This window comes from Hyla sarda, chromosome 3 (genome assembly GCF_029499605.1).
Source record: "Hyla sarda isolate aHylSar1 chromosome 3, aHylSar1.hap1, whole genome shotgun sequence".
Classification (NCBI taxonomy): Eukaryota; Metazoa; Chordata; class Amphibia; order Anura; family Hylidae; genus Hyla; species Hyla sarda.
In genome coordinates this window covers 101,032,349-101,052,112 of record NC_079191.1, presented here as the reverse complement: position 1 = coordinate 101,052,112, position 19,764 = coordinate 101,032,349, and the positions used below count along the sequence as shown (strand labels likewise).

General features: G+C 41.2%; 1 protein-coding gene across 5 annotated transcripts in view; it reads left to right on the top strand.

Annotated features, from left to right (window-relative positions):
* NYAP2 (neuronal tyrosine-phosphorylated phosphoinositide-3-kinase adaptor 2) overlaps positions 1 to 19,764 on the top strand; it is a 208,759-nt gene that overhangs the window by 89,924 nt on the left and 99,071 nt on the right. The gene's annotated exons all lie outside the window — the stretch shown is intronic.

Below are 19,764 nucleotides of genomic sequence, written 5' to 3'. Positions count from 1 at the left end.
AAGGGGAGGAGCAGGAGTGTCCAGAGACAACGCACATCCCTCTGGTCATGACAACTCTACCGAATTACCAGATAGATTGAAGTACTATGTATGTAGCTTCATACGAAGTATAGACAAGCAATGAAGTGCATGTAAATACGCAACTATGGGGACAGTTAGGAAGGGGTGATGGTATTCAAACAGCATTGCCTAAATTGCCAACAGGACATTACCATTTTATCTTATGTAAGTGAGAACGATTTAATAGCCAGGCATATAGAAGTAAAAACTGAAAGTCAGTCATTCAGTTTTTCTATAGAAGCAGTTGGGTGAATACATGACAATAGGGTAATTCTAAAATGGATGGATTTAAAAAGAAATGGTATTAGTTCAGGTTTACTTGCCCGTCGTGTGGTCAGTGAGCTTTTGTATTTACTTTCCTGTTCATCTAATTTTCTTCAGTGGCTTACCTAGGAGGAAGCAGGAAATTGTTCATGAAGGTTGTGCCCATTTATTTTGCTTTTACGTGTAAAAAAACTGTGCAAGGTACATCTGCGTAGAAGAACTACATTGTAAATATATGTAAATAAGTCCATGTATGAAGAAAAAAATGGAAGTGACCAGATTTTGCAGAAACAAAAACGGGGCACCCATTAGCTATACAAAATCACCCTAAACATTTGCCAATATTCCCTAATACAGTGCCCATATACAGTAGTACCCGTATAGATATCAGCTGTACACAGGCTCTGCAGACAGTATAAATGACTATAGTTACATCCAGGGACTCACAGGTGATGTCTTCTCTTAGTGAGTCACAGGTGATGCTCCGATCAGAGTTGTTCATTTTAACTTTTCTTTTCTGTCTGGCATAGACCGCCATGAAAATTTCTCCTGGCCAACACTTGCCAGACCTGCCAGACACACATTTTAGGTTCCTTTCTCAAGCACAATGCACACTTCTTCACAAAGCCCTCACCCCTTGTGTATTGCCTCATTATAGTATTAACTTTGTGCCGTCATATAAAGTTGTAGGCCCCCATACATATATTTACAGGCCCCTTTGTGCCCCATATAGATGTTGGCCCCCTCTCTGTGCCGCCTTAGTTGCAGGCCCTCTCCCTGTGTGTCCAGATAGTTGTAAGCTCCCCTCTCTGTGCCCCCATAGTTTCAGGCCCTTTCTCAGTGCCCCCATAGTTTAAGGCCCCTTCTCTGTGCCCCCATAGTTGTAGTCTCCCTCTCTGTGCCCCCATAGTAATAGGTCACCTCTTTGTGCCCCCACAGTTGTAGGCTCCCCTCTCTGCCACTTATTTTTACAGATGGAAAGTTTTTACTATACTGTGTGCATGGTGAACACGTTTCTCATAGCCTTTCACAGAGCACATTTATTTTGCAATTACAGAAGCAAATTTTCTGTGATTTTACGGATATATTTTTTTTAAAATAAAAAATGCATGAAAATACACTATGTGAACATAGCTTGAATCTTTTCCAGTTAACTTCAGTATTTTGTAGAAGTAACAACATGAAAAGGATATCTAATTCTGTGTTGGAAAATATGTTTTATCTTGGGTTAGTTGTAGGTGAATTCTGTTTGCTATGGGAATTACCATCACAGGTACGCTTCAGCAATTTTTTGTTCTAAGATTAATCAGTTTTACTTTCAGTGAGAAATATATATATATATATATATATATATATATATGAAAAGAAAAACTAAATGCAAATATCTGACAAATATCCTGTGCTTGAACTTTTTACAAACCAGAAAGCTCCTGACAATGACACTGAAAGGTTTCACCAGGTCAGTAAGTTAATTTTTTCTATGGGACAGTTGTATTGGAAGTATCACTTTATAAACAGATGACCCTTTTAAAGTCTGTTATTTAAAAAAACATTTTTAGACAAGTTACAGAGATATCATCGATTGGGGGTCTCAGTGCTGTGACCCTCACCAATCAGGAGAATGAAAGGGGAGAAGTGCTTTGTGTTCTACAATTCCTGGCCCTCAGGGATCTCCGTCTTGCAGTCTCATTATAAGTCTATGGGGCTGTCCAGAGAAGCGGGGCTTAGATCGCTGCAAGCTTGTTCTCCTGATCATTGTGGTGTCAGCACTGAGACCCTAGCCGATCAAAACTTTTGACATGTCTCTTTGAGTTTCAGTTAAGGATTCAAATTTCATTTAAAGGGGTACTCCCACCCTAGACATCTTATCCCCTATCCAAAGGATAGGGGATAAGATGTCTGATCGTGGGGGTCCCACCGCTGGGGACCCCCACAATGTTGCATGTGGCACACACCTGTTTCTTGTCCGGAAGCGCTGGAGGGTCTCGGTCGCGACCACGGGAACGGAAGTCCGTGACATCAGGACTCCGCCCCCATGTGATGTCACGCCCCGTCACCTCAATGCAAGTCTATGGGAGGGGGCGTGACGGCCGTCACGCCCCCTCCCATAGACTTGTATTGAGGTGACGGGGCGTGACATCACATGGGGGCGGAGTCCTGATGTCATGGACTTCCGTTCCAGTGACGTCAGGACTCTTGGGTGGGAGTACCCCTTTAAGACACACAAACAAACACAGTATACACATCTTGGGACAAAGGTTGGTCAAACATTGCATCCTATTTTCTACTTCATCTTTTTCTACTAGTGGTTCATATTGGAGTTGCTTTTTGATCTATTCTTATAACAAGTTCACGGTATCACTGGCTTTCAATGCATGTTTCCCCTCCTCTTTGCTGATATAAGGTCTTCCACAGTGTCCTGTTGGATTTTTTTTTTTTGTTTTAAATCAGTCACCTAACCTAACCTAATCTTACACTATACATGCAATGCTTTAGATGTAAAAATATCGAGAAAGGACATGTATGTATTTGTATACTCAGCGCTCACAGCTATAAGTTAAAGGGGGTACTCCTGGGAAATAAAACTCATCCAGGAAACAAAAATCATCCCCTATCCACATTTCTGACCGCTGGGACCCTACTGTATGGGGCCCAGGTAATCACCCATCCTTGGTGTGCTCTTGTCCCCAGCTTCAGTGATGGCCCACTAAGCCAATCACTGAGTTGGGGATACATTTTACTTCCCCGGACTATCCCTTTAAAACCCTTCTAGAACGTTCTATGATTTCTTAAAACACTACTAAATGTTTTTTTATTTCCTTCTTTGCATATTGCTCATCCATTTCATACTGAGATGTTACAAGCTTTAAAAATGTTGTTGAATGAAATACTTCATGCACAATTTATCCATAACCTTCTTTGCGAGTACAATTTTCTATATTCACTAGTCTTCTATGAGACCTATGTTTATACATGAACATTTGCATTTCTTTCTGGTGAAACTATAGAAAGGCCTATTGTTTGATCACAATGGAAAAAGGAATTAGTGTTTTGACCAATTGACAAGGATCCTGTGTAGAAATTTTCTTAAATAATCCTTCAGTAAATCTTTACCTTTGTCAGCGTTCAAATTCGATTCAGCATGGTACTTGTCATTTCAACAGCTGGCATAAGTTTTATGTATAGCCGTTTCATGACTGTAAAATCACGAACATAACAAGCTCATTAGTTTTATTAAATTTATGATGAACTTGAAGAAAAGAACAAAATCTATGCTAACCAGAGCAGAATAAACAGACGCACAATGCCTGTGTATTGAATTTATTGAAGTGGCAGTGGATACAATAGATATAGAGTCATCCTTTATATTAAATTAGTATGGTAGCTCCACTTACTGTGGAAATGCATTACTACATCTTATTCTATTGTATAGCAGGCATGTGTGTGTGTTTGTGTGTATGTGTGTGTGAGTGTGTGGTCCCTCTTTAGGTGGACGATTAGTTCCTTTGGTCATTTCCACCACCTATTGTTTTATTGAAAACTAACTGAGTACCCGGCGTTACCCGGTTTTTCCTTCCTAATCCTTGTTGGGGAGGAAAATCAACAGAGGAAGCTTTTGACTTCATGTCCCATCCTCATATATTGTTGTTATATTCCAACCCCATATCTCGTCCTCATATCGCGACCTCATATCCCGACCTCCCATCCCGTCCTTCTATCCCGACCTCCTATCCCGACCTCCCATCCCGTCCTTCTATCCCGTCCTCCTATCCCGTCCTCTTTCTTGATCTCCTATCTCTACCTCCTATCCCGACCTCCTATCCTGACCTCCTTTCCCGTCCTCATATCTCAACCTCCTATCTCGACCTCCTATCTTGACCTCCTATCTCGACCTCATATCCCGACCTCCTATCCCGACCTCCTATCCCGACCTCCTTTCCCGTCCTCCTATCCCGACCTCCTATCCCGACCTCCTATCCCATCCTCATATCCCGACCCGTAATATGTGTACCAAATATTGAAATATCTCCAGCCATAAGGAAGTTATGTGGGAACATACATTTCCCATTGATTTGCATGGGACTTTAAACGAAAACCCTGAACCTCACAAATGGGTGTAGTTAAGGGTTAAATTAACTATCCTATATTTTAGATGGACATATATGTAACATGTGACCAAGTATTATCGAAATATCTCCAGCCGTTTGGAAGTTATGCAGTAACATATATTTCCCATAGACTTGTATGGGACTTTAAACAAAAACCCAGACTCTGGCAAATGGGGGTGAGTAAGGGTTAAATTACCTATCCTTTGTTTGTTTTTGACATATGAGTAACATGTGTGCCAAGTTTCATGTTAATATCTTTAGCCGTTTGGACGTGATGCTGGAACATACATACATACACATATACACACATATACATACACACACATACACATTGAGTTTTATATATATAGATATAGAAAAAAGAGGAAGTGACTGAAGTCAAGTCTATATTACTGGCAGTCTACTGTAAATTTTTCATGTGTGATACAGCTTCGTGGACTAGTGGTATCGTTGCTTAAATGGGTACCATTCTTAAAAGGAAACTAACAGCTGGTTTACCCACACTAGACCCAATACACAGAAAAATAGTGCTGGTGAAGTGGACTAAAATGAGATATAACTTACTCTGATCTGTGCCACTGTTTTAAAGTATTTTTGTGGGCCCGTTGCTTATATGCTAATGCAATCCATGGAGGCAGTGGTTGGCATACAGAACATCCCTACCTCCATCCTCTCTGCTGCCATATACCAGCCCACAGTGCATTCACATGGGTGAAGGGTCCTCCATGAATATTTATGTGGTGGGCAGGCATATGGGGGCAGAAGGGATGAAGGCAAGGAAGCTCTGTATACTGTCTTTTACCTTTATTGCATAAAGGACAGCATTAGCATATTAGCAATGGATCCTAGAAAATACTTCTATATGGTGACACTGATCTGAGTAAGTTATTTCTCATTTTTATCTGGTTCACCGGCACTATGACCCTTTCTATTAGGTTTCGTGTAGGTGAACAAGCTGTCAGTGATGCTTAAATCATGCAGGCTGATGTTTCTCTCACCGGGAGACTTTATCTTCTAGTTTGGTCACCATTTTGGTCTTGTTGTGTGCTCATGCTACTTTCCGCATCCTACAGCCTCAGCTGTGTGAATTGGAATTTATCATCTTCTATGTATCTCTATGAGACTAGTATCAAGCATTCCATTGACATTCATAGTGACTTCCAGTCCACGTAGCTGTAGGATGTAAAGAGTCATGTGGGTTCACAGTGGGACCAGAATGGTGCCAAAACCAGGAGATAAAGTGTCATGATGAGAGAAGCATCAGTGCACATGATCAAGCATGGTGCTTAATGACATTCTCCATCTCAATCCACTTCAATCCTAAACTGAAGTAAACCTACCTAGTCCTGGATATGTCCAGATATTCAGATGTGTCCATTCTCTAAACTCTACACATGAATCTGAGATGTATTGTGTAAGAGATTACTAGCTTCAGTGCTTGTTCTATTCTTTTCTTTTTTGAATCTGTGTTATTGCTATAGTACGTATATATATATATTTTTTTTACTATAATCCACTTTTCATTATAATCCATTTGTTAGTGTAGAGCTGGCATAGATTGTTGTAGGCAGGGAAATATCAAGGACATGGCCAGGGTTGGTGCTTGCTTAGTGCTTACTGGAATCAGGCCATTTGCACTGTTCTTAGTAATGAATTATGAAACAGAATGTAATACCACTGCTAATGAATTACATTATGTGACCCGTTGACCAGCTTTATTGCTGCTTGATAAGTAAATTTTAAGGATGGTACTTAAAAACCACATTAAAAATTCAAGAATCTTTTGAAGGGGAGATATTTTGGCAAAGCCTTACTGCATTTGAGTGCCAGTCATTATTTTTGCGTAAGCAAATGTTATACTGCAAATGCATAACTATCCTATATAGCTTTCTATATATCTTTGTTAACCTCTTGTCACCATGGATACAAGCAGTGTTCTGCACCAAGAGGTAAAGAGGTCAACCTAATATGGACATATGGATATGAAATCTGAATAATCTAGAGATGCAGGCTTTAGATGTAAGAGCACATTATGGAAAAAAGCTCAGCATATACTTGTAAGTCTTTAATGTTATTGCTACTAAGTAGGTCAGGGGTCTACAGGGGAGAACAGGCAATGAAGCCTACCATCTTTGGATCCATATTCAGCCATTTGGAGACAGCTCCTTACTTGGGATTCTGGGTAAAAATTATGTTTTCACGTAAATTAGATCAATGTCTGTCCAGACTTTGCAAATGAAATAGCCCTGCAATACATTTCAACTAGGTCTTTCACATTATATGGTGCTCAATATATATATATATATATATATATATATATATAAATCCTCTTGAAAAATAAGTATAGAAACGTACATAGGGATGAAGGAGCGTGGTTCTGCGTCCACAATGAGACTTATCTGGCACAGGGTACACATAGAACAGCAGCACTCAGTGCCATAAGCAAACATTTTAATCAAAATACTTGTGTGACTATATTGGGGGGGGGGGGGGGGTGATATAAAATGGCTCCCTTCATCTTTACCCAGCATTAGAGCACTTAAAAATTATATCATGCAATTGCTGTATTGGTGCAGTTGTTTATGTATGGTTTACTAGCAAACCACAAGTCTTCCTTATGTATTTGCACTAGTTCTTATTTTGAACTGAATCACGGCATCTAATATACATTTTAATTATTATAAATTTCAGTGTTTTATATCGAAGTAAAAGTGTTATCTTGAACTAATTTTCTATATGTGTAAATTCTGATACAGTGGTCCCTCAACATACGATGGTAATTCGTTCCAAACGACCCATCGTTTGTCAAATCCATCGTATGTTGAGGGATCCGTGCAATATAAAGTATAAGAAGCTGTACTCACCTGTCCCCGCCGCTCCGGACCAGGTCCTCACTGCTCCCGATGCTGTCCAAGGGGCTCCCGATGCTGTCCTGCTGCTCCGTTGTCTTCTTCGCGATCCTCCGGCTTCTTCCGCATCTTCTGCAGGGTCCGGGCCTCGCTTTCTGGTGACGTTATTACGCTGCTGCGCCGGCGCGTCGTGCTAAGTGACGTAATAACGACGCCAGAAAGCGAGGCCCGGACCCTGGAGAAGATGCAGAAGATGCCAGAGGATCGCGAAGTGGACCCGGAGCAGCGGGAATAGGTAGGCAAACCTGCCCGGGATGCTTAAACTGCTATCCGACCGCAGCTTAAGCATTGCGCTGTTGGATAGCAGTTAATGCGATTGCCCCGACATATAAAAGCATCGTATGTCGATGCTGACATCGACATGCGATGGCCTCTGAGAGGCCATCGTATGTCGATTTTATCATATGGCGGGTCGGGGGGTTACTGTATAAGAGTTTCCCTGATATTAGGTGGACCATTCGCAGGTCGATTTTATCATATCGCAGGTCGGGGGGTTACTGTATAAGAGTTTCCCTGATATTAGGTGGACCATTATTGACAGTGATACCTGAGATGCATATTTATGTAAATAATATGATACCTTTTTACTGTCAATTTGGACTTTTGTGTATATATGTATATATATATATATATATATATATATATATATATATATAGACGAGCAGAAGGGGTAGAGCAGCACAACCTCCAAAGAGAGCGATGGGTGCAAGCGGTAAAGGTCCCAGGTAAAGGGTCCTATAGACATCCACTCCAAAAAACGAGAAGCCGCAGCACTCCAGTAAGGTGAATAAGATTTATTGACCCAACATCAGGAACAACGTTTCAACTGCCCAATTGCAGTCTTTCTCAAGCTTGAGAAAGACTGCAATTGGGCAGTTGAAACGTTGTTCCTGATGTTGGGTCAATAAATCTTATTCACCTTACTGGAGTGCTGCGGCTTCTCGTTTTTTGGAGTGGATATATGTATATATATATATATATATATATATATATATATATATATATATATATTTAGAAGCAAACTAATGGAAGCCCCTCACAAAACTAAATGTCTTGCAGTCTCTAATCACGTCGAATGGCTGTATTTTTCAGAATGTAAACTATAAGAAAGAAATCTATTATCAGACATTACATCTATAGGAAGACAAACCCTAAAGGGGTACTCTGCCCCAGGACATCTTATCCCGTATCCAAAGGATAGTGGATAAGATGTCTCATTGCAGGGGTCCCACTGCTGCGGACCCCCAAGATCTCGGCTGCAGCACCCGGCTGTCATTACTGCACAGAGCAAACTCGCTCTGTGCGTAATGACTGGTGATACAGGGGCCGGAGAATTGTGATGTCACGGCTCCGCCCCTTTGTGATGTCACAGCCCACCCCCTTAATGCAAATCTATGGGAGGGGGCGTGACAGCAACCACGCCCCCTCCCATAGACTTGTATTGAGGGGGTGGGCCGTGACGTCACAACATCATGATGTCACAATGCTCTGGCCCCTGTATCGCCCGTCATTACGCACAGAGCGAGTTTGCTCTGTGCAGTAATGACAGTGGGGTGCTGCAGCCGAGATCCCGGGGGTCCACAGCAGTGGGACCCCCGCAATCAGACATCTTATCCCCTATCCTTTGGATAGGGGATAAGATGTCCTGGGGTGGAGTACCCTTTTAAACTTCAATTTACAATGTTTCAATGGTATAAAATGTTGAATAACCTTGTAAACACTTTGCTTTACTTTTCTACTGATTTTAATTTACAGTGCATTCGCAAAGTTTTCAGACCCTTTTACTTTTTTCACATTTTGTTAAGGAAAAGAAAAAAAACAAAATATTGCATACACATAAGTATTCAGACTCTATATTCAGTGCTTAGTTGAAGCCCCTTTGGCAGCAATTACAGCCTCCAGTCTTCTTGGGGATGAGACCATAAGGTTTACACACCTGGATTTGGAGATTTTTGGCCATTCTACTCTGAAAATCCTCTTAACCTCTGTCAGGGTTAATGGGGACCAACGTTGAAAGCCATTTTAGGTCTTTCCAGTGATGTCCAATTGGGTTCAATTTAGAACTCTGACTGGGACATTTAAGGACATTGACAGAGTTGTCCATTAGCCAATTATGCATTGTCTTGGCCATGTGCTTAGATTCATTGACTTGTTCAACTCAGTCTAAGGACCAGAGCACAATGGATCATATTTTGCTCCGTTCAGTGTTTCCTCAAACCTGATGAGTGTCCCTGTTCCACCACTGAAGAACACTTCCCAAGTATGATTCTTCCTCCACAATGCTCCACTGTGGGGATGATATTGGGCAGGTGCCTGGTTTCCTCCAGATATGACACTAAGATTTCATCCAGATCGGATAATCTTGTTTGTAAGTGTCTGATATTCCTTAACAGGCTTTTTTGCTCAATAAACTGTATATAGCGCTTCAATGTCTCTCATGCAAACATATATACCAGTATATATACAGCAGATGCCAAACTGAATACTGAGAACCACAGTTAGTTTCCTTGTTACATAGTTACATATTTAGTACGGTTGAAAAAAGACATACGTCTATCAAGTTCAACCAGGTAATTGAAGAGTAGGGGTGTGGCACGATATTGGGGAAGGGATGGGATTTTATATTTCTTCATAAGCATTAATGTTATTTTGTTCCAGGAATGTATCTAATCCTGTTTTAAAGCTGTAAATTTTTCCTGCTGTGACCAGTTCCTGAGGTAGACTGTTCCATAAGTTCACAGTTCTCATGGTAAAGAAGGCGTGTCGCCCCTTGAGACTAAACTTTTTCTTCTCCAGACGGAGGGAGTGCCCCCTCGTCCTTTGGGGGGGTTTAACCTGAAACAGTTTTTCTCCATATTTTTTGTATGGGCCATTAATATACTTATATACAATTATTTGATTGATTAATTTATGTTAAAACAAAAGAAATCAGCCTGAGTGATATATAACAACACAAAATAATATAGAAGTCATCACGTTTAAAAGGTTTCAAAAATATTTATGATTTGTCCTTTAGAAATGGTGATATAATATAGTTTGCGTATACTGATTGTGCCAATGCAAAATACCAGTGGGGCTTATACACCTTTCACTAACCAGGGATTCGTGTCTATGGGTGTCTATTGCTATTTGATATTACTGTAGAAACATGCAAATACCTCGGCTCACCTCCTCAAATGTTGAGTATCATGGATCCTTGCCAAGCCAAGTGCCCGCTATGAAAGCAAGTGAAAAGATCCTCTGGATCCAGCTCTTCAGGTAAAGGTATTCCTTTATTAGGTATTCATTAAAATACAGTTCCAATTCACACAATCTCCTCCGCTACACCTAGTGCCCCATTCTGTACGCCCAATCGCATTTGCGCACTTTTCTATGGATAGTGACCAAGTGCGCATGAACACAAAAAACGCATTATGGCCTACAGGATGGGGCACTAGGTATAGCGGAGGAGATTGTGTGAATTGGAACTGTATTCTAATGAATACCTAATAAAGGAATACTTTTACCTGAAGAGCTGGATCCAGAGAATCTTTTTATTTGAAATGACTGCATGCATATGCTTGTGCAGACAGGACACTGATCGCCCAGCAGCAATCTTTGGGGTTGGTGCTTGCTTAGTGCTTACTGGGATATTTCATAGACCATACATTTGTTGGGAAATAGGGTTTGCGTGTTCAGTAGTTAGAAAATACAGCTAGAATTTAAAACAAAGGGACGTCTTATCTTTTGCAATAAAGACATTTCTTATTATTTCAGGACCATAGCTATGAAAGATAATTTTCTGCACTTCTAGTATTGGCCAAAGAGGCTTTGGGACTTTACTCTGTCTCTTTTTTCTCTATTTGTATATTTTTCTGCTGTGCTAATTATAAACACACTTCCATAGGATACTGGGTAAAGGATCTGTGGTGTGCCAGCACTAAAGGCTGTCCTGTGGGCTAACAATTGCCTCAGGCATCACTGCGGTCTATATGTTGAGCCCACTGCTCCATTGTCTGACCTGTTATAATGTAATATATGTATGTGTAATGTTGTGTTAATTTATACACTGTACCTTTAAGGGATTGTGGCAGAGTGATTAGGTGACCTGACGCCCCAATGGGGGACCCCCAAACCTAGCCATTATGTAGTGTAGGGGGAGGAGTGAGTCAGTGAGGAGCTGCAGTTTAGTGCAGTTGTAGTAAGGAGTGGAGTGCTGAATTACTGTGCACTGTGCACAGGTGAATATCAAAACTCTTGGTAAAACTTCTACTTCAGTCAGTAAGTCAAGATAAAGTCGTTAAAGTCAGCATGTGCTGCTAATAATCTTAAAGCCATTTTCCATAGCAACTACAACTCCCAGCATGGCAACAGGCTCCCTGGTTTCTACTATGCCCATCCCTCTGCACAAGACATTGTACTGTTTGAGATCTGCTACTTCCAACAAAGTAAAGATAGTTACTGTAGCCGTAACCTTATATCGATGTATTAATTACCCCGCACCTGGCCCAGGAGAAGCTATCTCAACCTTGGAATGTTTAGGTTAACAGTGCCCTGGCATCACAAATTGATTTGTACATCCCGCACACAGTCAATTCATAACCTTGATGCTGCCAAACTATTGAAAATACATAATACAAAACCGAACTGGTTCTGACCGCACATCAGCTAAATAGGTTATACATATCTACCATTCATCATAGTCTGATCAGGTCTTGAACAATCAGACTAATAGTTCATAGCGTAGTCTATTCTATAATGGATAACACCTACAGTAGTTTGAAATTTGGACAACAACATTCGATTTGTTTTTCCAAGACGTCCCACAGATGCTCAGTTGAAAAAAGAGCTTTGAAATCTGGAGGGAAACACTCTGAAATAATTTTATACAGCACTATGAAATCATTGTCCTAGTCATCAAACCATTCATGGAAAATTTGCAGTATTGCGGGACATACTGAAAGAGTCCACAACCATTAGGGAATATACTGTTGTCATGAAGGGGTGTACATGGTTCTAAACACATTTTAGGTAGGTGGTACAGGTTAAAATAACATCTACATGAATACTCAGACCTAAAGTTTTCCAGCAGAACTAGATTGTATTCTTCTTATAGTGCATACTGGTGCCATCTCTTCCCTATGTTAGCAATTTACCTAATGACTGATGTTCATGTGCAGGTTAGGGGAGCTCTTAAGGTTAGGGAAGCGAGCTCTGCATGGGCACTCTCACTGGTATGCAACCCCACCGAAAATCATTGTGCTGTATGTTCTGACACCTTGCTATAATAGCCAACATTATCTTTTTAGCAGGTTGTGCTACAGTAACTTTTTCGTGAAATTAGACCCAATAACTTTTGCTCCTTACGCACATCAGTGCGCCTAGAACATCCTGTGGTGTTTGAATTGAATATTCTGCCTTTTCATAACTTTTCTATGGTAATAATAAAGAGTATTGAGTTTCTGAAAAGTCCAGTTAGCTACATGAAAAAAAAAGTTACTTTATTTTCTGTAGAATCATCTATCTGGACTTCCAACCTTGTAATGTCCCCTTTTTATTTAGCAATTAGTGATTTGCAATTATAATGCTCTATCTAAAGCATGTATTGACTTTGACTTAAGAACATCTCGTGTGCAAAAGACATTAAATACCAAGAGGAAAACTTCTAAGGAAAAGGAATTAAGAAGTTATTATTTGTTAAGGTGAAATCATTTGCATCCAAAGTAGGTGTTCAGCATAGTTCCCAAACTTAAAACAGTTTTAGTTTCTCACCACAGAGCCAATGAAGGGTCTAATTGTACCAGTCTGGCAAGGTTTTAATACATTTTTTACAAAAATTAATTAATCAAGCTCTTTACTGTTTACTGCGTAGTACAACATGTCTTTAGGCTCGAAATCACAACTAGAGCTTAGTCAACTCCTGGAGACCCAGAAACTTTATGGAAGGTGCTTGTAGTACTGATTTAGTTTGGCCTAGCCAACATAGGACTTTTCAGTGCAAAAATATTGCTCCCTCCGTATCAGTACTGCTCTTATAGACACAAAGAAAAGGACTAAGTATATTTTTGGAGATAAGGGTGGATAGAGAGAGACTGTAGCACAACAGAGGGTAGAACATACACGACGATGTGGGAGGTCGGCACTACTAGTTCCAATGTGGATGAATACAGCAGGAGGTCCGCAATAGAATCACCTGGCCACGAAGTAGTCCCCCATACAGCGGTGCTCTATTCCGTAGCAACAGAGGTATTGTAGAATCGGTACAAGAAGATGAAAAGGATGGCACTCCGCAAGGCAGGTACAATTTTCATTTATTCACAAACATCAGCAGGTAGAAGGTACAGAGAGGGAGAAGACAATGGAACAACATCCGTTTTGCGGTTAAACGCCGCTTCCACTGGTTCCCATAAGAACCAGTAGAAGCTGCGTTTAACCGCGAAACGGACATTGTTCCATTGTCTGCTCCCTCTCTGTACCTTCTACCTGCTGATGTTTGTGAATAAATGAAAATTGTACCTGCCGTGCGGAGTGCCATCCTTTTCATCTTCTTGTACAGAGGGTAGAACATAACTGGGACATGGGATATGGGAGAGGTAGAGTTGAGAGCGGGTGGGAAAGTTGAATGTGGGAACCCACCAGAAAGTCAAGGAAGAAAAGAAAAAATGGGGGGCATTTTCCTGCCAGGCCTTGAACAGTTTAAGCAGTTTAAGCAATTGGAGAGCTTTCCTTTATTTCAATTTATTTGTCATGACAGTTTGGGCAAAGTGGAGAGGTAGAGTTTAAAGCAGGTAAGAATGCAATACCTACCAGAAGGTTAAGGATGAAAGGTAGAATAGGGGTGGCACTTTCCTGCCGGACCAGGAACAGCCAACCAGTTTTCGCAGCTGATGTAGAAAAGAGAGCTTTCCTTTATTTTAATCTATTTGTCGTAATGGTCTGGCACCTTGGGCAGTCTTTCAGGATACTTTTACATTTACAAACTAGTAAACTAAATAGTTTTTTTATTTTTTTTGCAAATAATTTATTACATTTTTTAAAAGGGAATGTTATATTTTGGGCAAGATCAGGTTGGGTAAGGTTAGACATTTTATGTCTTTTGGGCTAGAGGCTGTTTTAGCTTAGTTCAAGCTGATCCCATATTCTACATTTCTTGCAGAAACTTATGTAATTATGGCATAATCTTGATAATGGGTAACTTTTTATTATTTACATTTTTAATGCTTAGGAAAACTGGTAAATCTGCTGACCACCTCTGGAAAATTCCTGAAGATATTTATTTGAAAATTAATTTCCGTCTGATGTTGGGAACAATTTTCAATATAAATATCTGAAAATTAAAAACTGAATGTCAGGGAACCTACTAAAATGTTTTAGGAACATCATTGGAATAGACGCTTAGAAGCCTACACAGTTTTGTGCATTATTTCTATAATGTTACAATTTCTACAGAATTGGAAACCCATTTCAAATCCCACTTTTTATCTTTATTAAGCCAGCGTATTAAGCTTATCTCGCAGAAAAAAATTACTATATATATATGAATGCTATATATGAATGCGCGGCATATGTTTACTTTTGTTCATTAAAGAAAATCACAACATATAAACACATGGTCGAGCACTTGAACAAAATGATATGTTCTCTCTTCTCATCATCTTTCAGTGTAACTAGTAATGACCATCGAGGCGCTAAAATATATGGTTTATCACAAGAAATAAAAGAAGGGAGAATTGCTCATCCTCCCTCGCTGCCTCCATAAATTAATGGAAGTGGTGGGCTCATCATATCCTACCTTCATGTGAAGGTCAGCAAATCTTCAGGTGCTGTATTGTGTTTTTGCTGGCAGGTTCTCTTGTGCAGTCTGCAGCTTGAAGGTTATTAATGCTAGCATTAGTCTTTTCCCATAATCCTTTTTGAAGGTCTCTTGTCACAAGCAGCACACATGATGGACATTTTCTTAAAGAACACCAAGCACTTTTTCATATTCAGTGCAAACATATTTTCCTAAAATCTGGGATAGTGTTAATACAATGGCAGTAATTAGTAAAAAAAAATACTCATAGCCCACTGTAAATCTACCTTCTTTAGGGTCTATTCACATTTACAGTATCTTGTGCAAATTTGATGCGCAGGATTTGAAACAGCAGATTTAATTGACTGAAGACCGCATCAAGTCTACAGCTTCAAATCCTGTGCATCAAATATGCACAGGATACTGTAAGTGTGAATACACCCTTACAGTGTAACTGTCAATATGATGGACTTTATTTATTTACAAAATGTAAGCAATCCATATATTATTAGATTAATCTTTCTACTTCTGTTTGAAAATAGGGCTTAATCCAGCACCCCACCACCTCATTCCTAAAGTGTGCTTTCTATGCACTGTCCACACACAGTAGTTATATACAGACAATAGCATAGCTGCACTGACCTAGGGCTGGGTGGTATGGCCAAATATGTGTATAGCGGTATTTTTGTAACTTATGGCGGTTCCACGGTATATAACAGTATTCCCCCCCCTCCCCCCAAATTAATTATTAGCCCTGTGCCGCACTGTCCCCATCGGGGTACTACTCACGTCACCCACAAGCGCGGCTCTCCTCGTCCTCCTGTTTGTTGCGGCCGCCGGCGCTGACACTCTCTATATTGTGCGGTATCCCTATGCTGTATCCCTATGCCCGGGCTGCAAAAGGTAAACAAAATAAACTTTAACTCACCTTCCCCGTCAGTCCGGACTTGCTTTCCAGGGAATTGAACATTGGACAGCCGTCATTCCAACGTATATTCGGACATCGGCCTTACGCTGGGGATGTGAATGTCGGCAGTGGTCAGCCTATCACCGGCCGCAGCGATGTTCTGCCTCGGTCGGTGATAGGCTGAGCCCACTATCATGTAAGAAGCCGGCTTCTTACATGACAGTGGGCTCAACCTATCACCGGCCGAGGTGGAACATCACTGCAGCCTGTGATAGGCTGATGGCTGTCCGACGTTCAATTCCCTGGAAAGCAAGTCCGGACTGACGGGGAAGGTGAGTTAAAGTTTATTTTGTTTACCGGGCATAGGGATACAGTATAGAGCAGTAGTTTGCAATCTGCGGACCTCCAGATGTTGCAAGACTACAACTCCCAGCATGCCCGGACAACCAACGGCTGTGCGGGCATGCTGGGAGTTGTAGTTTTGCAACATATGGAGGTTGAAGACCACTGGTATAGAGTGTCAGCGCCGGCGGCCGCAACAAACAGGAGGACCAGGAGGGCAGCGCTTGCGGGTGACATATGTTAGTAGTACCCCGATGGGGACAGCGCAGCGCTGGGCTAACAATTAATTGGGGGGGCAGAACAACGCTCGAGGGTCACATATGATTAGTTCCCCGATGGGGACAGCGCAGCGCTGGGCTAATAATTCATTCCCGAGGGGGAGGGGCCAAACCGGTATTGCGGTATGGGTTAAAATGCATATCGTGCAGCACAAAAAATTCGGTATTCGGTATACCACCCAGTCCTACACTGACCCCTGCTGCATCACAGGCTCTCCAGCTTTAAAGGGTACCTCTCATCAAATAAACTTTTGATATATTTTAGATTAATGAATGTTGAATAACTTTCCAATAGCATGTTAATGACAAATATGCTTCTTTCTATTGTATTTTTCCCGATCAATCCTGTCAGCAAGCATTTCTGACTCATACTGGAGTCCTAAACACTCAGAGCTGCCAGCCTGCTTTGTTCACAGTCAAACAGGCTGTGAACAAAGCAGGCTGGCAGCTCTGAGTGTTCTCCTTTGTGAACAAAGCAGACTGGCAGCTCGTAGTGTTTAGGACTCCAGCATGAGTCTGAAATGCTTGCTGCCAGGACTGGTAGGGAGACCCCTAGTGGTCATTTCTTCAAAGTGGAAAATTAAATAGAAAGAAGCATATTTTTTAATAACATGCAATTGTGAAGTTATTCTGCATACATTAATCTATAATATATCAAACGTTTTTTTGATGAGAGGTACCCTTTAAATAGCTTTACTGGATACTATACCCAATGCTGATACAGAGAGCAGTGGAAAGAAGCCTGCTACTGCCAGTACATAGCTGAGGCAGGGCACAGTAGCAGAGGAAGAAAGAGCAGTGACTGCTATGTGTGCCCGGCTGCTTCCCCATGATCTCAGTTTTCTAAAAAAACTTTACCAATGCAGTACCCAGTGCTCTCTGTCTGTAGCATTGGGCATGGTATCTGGAGCAGCAGGGGACAATGCAGATATGCTACTGCCCGTACACAACTACTGTAGACAGACAGTGCATAGCAACTGCATTTTAAAGGGGTACTCTGCCCCTAGACATCTTATCCACTATCCAAAGGATAGGGAATAAGATGTCTGAATGCAGGGGGGTCCCAATGCTGGGGACCCCCACGATCTCAGCTGCAGCACGCCAGACATCCGGTGCATGGAGCGAACTTCTCTTTGTTCCGGATGACTGGCAATGTGGGGCGGAGGCTCGTGCTGTCAGGGTCATGCCCCCTCGCATAGCTTGCATTGAGGGGGTGTGGCTGTAACATCACAAGCCTCAGGCGGCACCCGATGCTCTTAACGAACGCTGGGTGCAGCAGGTAGATTGCGGAGATCCCCAGTGGCGGGACTCCCACGATCAGACATCTTTTCCCCTTCAAACAGAAGAAGACAGATTAGTCTAATAACAAACATTAGACATCTTCTTAAAATCCTTAAATACTTAGTACACTTGCTGTGTTGTTAACTGCATGTAACCTGATAGAGAAACAATCAAAGTCAGATTTCATACATGTCGCCTATTTAAAGTACTATATTATAAACAAGCCATTACACGCACATATTCTTGCTGATGCATCATGGACTTGACAATGCGCGAGATGCTCGCCTGCCAACACTTGCTTGTTAGGACCTGTCGGTGGACTTGACCACTGATTGGTTATAACTTGCATTGTGTGTGTTTATTTTAAATTAATAGCATGTTAGACAACAGAGGAAACATATACGGATCTGTTTTCAAATGTTTTTAGGTGCACCTAAGGTTACTACTGCTCCCTCAGAATCATTGCAATGCCCCTCAGGGGGTCAATAATAGAAGCACTAATATACAATTAATATATACTGTGCCTTCAAGAAAACAGAATTTAGTAATGTACACATTGCAATACAGAGAGTTTGGTGGAGAGCTCCTGTCACAAAACTAAACGTTTAATATATTGTTCCTTATGTACTTGCTGTTAAAATTCTTAGCCTTCATGTTTTTAATGTGATTGAAAAAACGGCCACCAGGTGGCTCTGTTCTGTTCCCTGCCACAAGTCAAACAGTTACTTTGGTCTCCTTTTGGCCTGGCAGGAGACCAAACTCAGGAAGTGCGTGCGGGAAGGGGGGAAAGGTATGATACAGAGCTTTTTAAAGCTCAGAAATTATTTTTCAAGAGCAGGAGGGATGTTAGGAGTAGTTAGGGAATATAATCTGATTTAGTTTAGAAAATATGGTTTGATGACAGGTATATATATAGGGTTGGTCATCTTAAAATGCACATGCTTTACACACAATGGTAGTTTAAAACATGCTATAAAAAAATTCTGTTGTATAGACACGCAATGCAGTGCATCTATGTTATTAATTATTTTTTTTATTAGGTTTTGAAACTGTAGTTTGGTATAATACTGTTCACAGTCCCTCAAGAAATAACAGAAAAACAATAAAACAGAGAGTGACATAAAGCAATCCATATGACAAGATGATATGACACAATAGTAAAAAGGCATGACAAGGGAAACACACATGGCACCAGTAAGGAAGCTGGACCGTTTTCTACATCCATCCTGAGCTACAAGTTTTCTTGTCTCAGTAACAGATTAAGCAATATACCCTGCAACCACACCTCCCCATATCATAGAAGGCCATTGCTTGGACCAGAAGCTAAAGGCTCACAGGCCCAAGTGCAACCACTAACCTTGAACCCAATGGCCTATCCATACATTTTAGCTGAACTTCTAGGTCTTTTAGGGGCCCAAGAATGATTACTCCAGTGTATTGGATATTCTCCATTTATTAAGTAAATATAAGTAAATGTCAGTTTTATCCAGTGACTCACAGGTGACATCCACTCTAAATGAAGATGCTCACTTTCTTTTTCTTCTTCATCCAGCCCAGACCACAATTATGACTTCTTTCAGCCAGGACTCATGGCTTTCAGCTAGAACTCCTCCTCTGTGCCCCAAGGTGATAGTGCCCCTTTTGTATCTCACATTTTACTGACCCTTTATGTCTCCTAAAAGGTAATTATGCCCTATCTGTACCCCACTAGGCAATAGTGCAACCCTCTGTTCCCCCAGAAGGCAATAATGCCCCTTTTATGTCCCCCACAAAATAAGAGTGCCCCCTCTGTGACCCCAGAAGAAGTTAATAGTTCACCTAATGTGTCCCCCTACAAAAAAGA